Below are 2,934 nucleotides of genomic sequence, written 5' to 3'. Positions count from 1 at the left end.
TCTCGAACTAATTGTTTGGGGGGGGGGGGGAGGGGGGGGGGGGGGGGGTGCAGTCTCAATTTTAAAAAATTGCAATAGTTCGTATTGATTTTTGTACTTGTNGAAAACACTTCTCGAACTAATTGTTGGGGGGGGGGGGGGGGGGGGGGGGGGGGGTGCAGTCTCATTTTTAAAAAATTGCAATAGTTCGTATTGATTTTTGTACTTGTGCAGTTATATTGTGCCACTGTAGCGCTGATTGCCATATCAATAACAGACTGCTGCGTCTGTGCGCTTGGCCACCCAGCTTTAAGCTCTGCTATAATCCACATGTGCACTATCCAATCCTCTGCTTCCTGCAAACAAACCAGTCAGCTGTACTATTGGGTCAAAATGTGTCTACCTGTTGTGTCTGTGTGTGTTGTGTGTGAGAGAGTGTCTGCACATGTGTGTGTATATAAATGTCCTTTATGGTCACAGGGTTTTGTGTGTATGTGTGTGAACTGAAAAAGGAAAATCCCCGAAAAGTAAAGATAGGGGATGAGGGAGGAGGAGGGTTAAAAAAAAAAAAAAAAGATAGGAACAGTGTACATGAGGAGGGGAGGTGAGGTATATTCAAGAGGACAATCATTCTGTGATGTTACGCAGTGTTGCACAACTCCCTTTTCTCCTATCTGCAAAAAAACAGGTTTTTGTTCGGGACCTGTTTAAAGGGGGATTGAAACTTTAACGTTTCCTTGATGCCTCACGTCCCCTCTTTCTCTTCCTCCACCTCCACCCATCCACATGCACATACATCAGTCCTCCGCCCCACCCGCCTCCATACAGTGCCAGTTGTCGTGTCTGTATCGCTAGTTTTTAAACCTTGCTGTTTGTGTGTTAGATGGTTATACTGTACCCCGACTTCCCCCTATCTCTCTGCTAGATTGTCCCTACTGTCCCAGCTTTCAATGCTGGTCTCAACCCGCCTCTATCTCCACCTGCTTGCCGTGTCCTCTGTAATACAACTGAACTTCCCTGCACTCTTGTTAAAGAAAATAAGCTGCTGTTACCTACCCTGCTTTCAGTAACTCTTCCTCCATTCTAACTGCTGCTGTTTAACTACGCTGCATCCGAATTTCTCCGCTAAACATTTGGATTGAGTTGCACCAGCTCTTCGTATATCTTTCACTAACTTTAGTGCTGAAAGTCCCTCCAAAGTTCTTAGTAACTACTAGAAAGCTTCAAACGTGTTTTTTACTAAATCAAGTTGCACCATTAGAGCTTCAGAAATGTCTCAATTCAAACCTTACTAATGTGTAAATTGGGTGCTGAGAAATATCCCAATCAAAACCAATCAACTATGAAAACAGGGAATCACTGTGCAGCACAAGCTGTGACAAAAATGACATTTGCAAGAGGCCAAATTACATATTAAACTTAAACGATCCTTTGTAAATAAGACAAGAAGTTTGCTTATTCATGTATGAATACATGGAGAACTTTTTTGTCTAATGAAATCACACCTACAAGTCCTGACAAAGCAGATTCAGGTTGTTTTTTTAATGTTAAACACATAAATGGTACTTTTTTTCTAATGTTATTGGCATAACATTTTGTGGCATGAGGAATATTGTGTTTCTGGTGAAATTAAATTTAATGTTTCATCAGTTAACATAAGAAATGAACATCATTTTGAAGTGTCAGGTCACTCAATCTTGTATGTCACTCCAAATTGGCAGGCTAATGTTAGTGCTGTCATTTAGCTAGTTCAGTTAGCTAACAGTACACAGTGTGACAGCTACGCCTGGCAGTTACCTGTTACAAAAAAGTTATATTCCTGTTACAAATCTTTATGCCACTTAATCTAATAACTAAATTCCTTCCTAAAATCTACTTCTGCACAGAACTACATACTTCTTACCTGCGATGCTTGAATAAGGAAATCATAATATGTCTTAAAATCAGCCTAAAGTTGGTTAAAAATTATCCTGAAAAGGTTGTAAAAAGCATAAGATTGAAGTGTCTGATACCTGTCGACACCTTGTAGTGAAGCCTTTATGATATGTTTGAACAGCTGGTGCAACCGGCTGCTGGTTACTAATGAACTAGTAAACATGGTTGCCTTTGGGCCCGATCACACAGGTTGGCACACTGCACTCTCTCTTAATGCTACTCATAATATTGATTGTTTAAAGTTTGTTTCAGTAACTGTTAATGTGAAGTGATGAAACATTTACTTGACCACCGCAATAGTCAGAATACAGCCTTTTGTTACCTGGAACTTATATGTTCTTCAGCCCAGCATGTTAAAAAAAAGGAGCTTAAAGCCGGGATGTTGATGCTCCATGGGATTGGCAGTACAAGCAACCTTTTCACGTTACCTTGATTACACTTTAAGACTTGTGTGATTTGATGAAAATGGGTGATTTCTTCTACAAAAAAACTTTCCCAAACCACAAAGGAAACTGAAAACAGCAGTCAAACTTTATAAAATGTCTCACTTTTTTAAGGTTACCTGGAGATTGGATGGTCAAACAACAACCAAGCAGGACTTCAAATGTTTCACTCACACTGGAGACTGACTTGTAAAGACAACAGTGAGAGCTGTCCTGTGTGATCGGGCCCTTTACTTCTGTTTGTCTGTAATTTAGATGGATACAAGTGACCCCACCCTCCCATGTGCTTGATGCTCACTACGCTTTCCCCCCACTCATATCTCCCCACCTCTGTGCACCTGTTGTGATAGACCCCTCCCTCCTCTCATCCCCGTCTGTCTGGTTACAAAATGTCTGCCACTAAAAAACAGCAACGGCCCAACTGTCTGTCTTCGACCGTGGTCCTCTCCTCTCCTCCTGACTGACAGTTTCGTCTCTGCCATCTTGTTTTTTCTGTTCTTGGTGGCCAAAACAAAAACGAGGAAATGTAATAATCATTGTTTGGTAACTGTTTTTAGTGCTATGTTTTTGGAGCGTT

This window comes from Epinephelus moara, chromosome 19, assembly GCF_006386435.1.
Source record: "Epinephelus moara isolate mb chromosome 19, YSFRI_EMoa_1.0, whole genome shotgun sequence".
Taxonomy (NCBI): Eukaryota; Metazoa; Chordata; class Actinopteri; order Perciformes; family Serranidae; genus Epinephelus; species Epinephelus moara.
Note: the sequence above shows the minus strand (reverse complement) of the source record.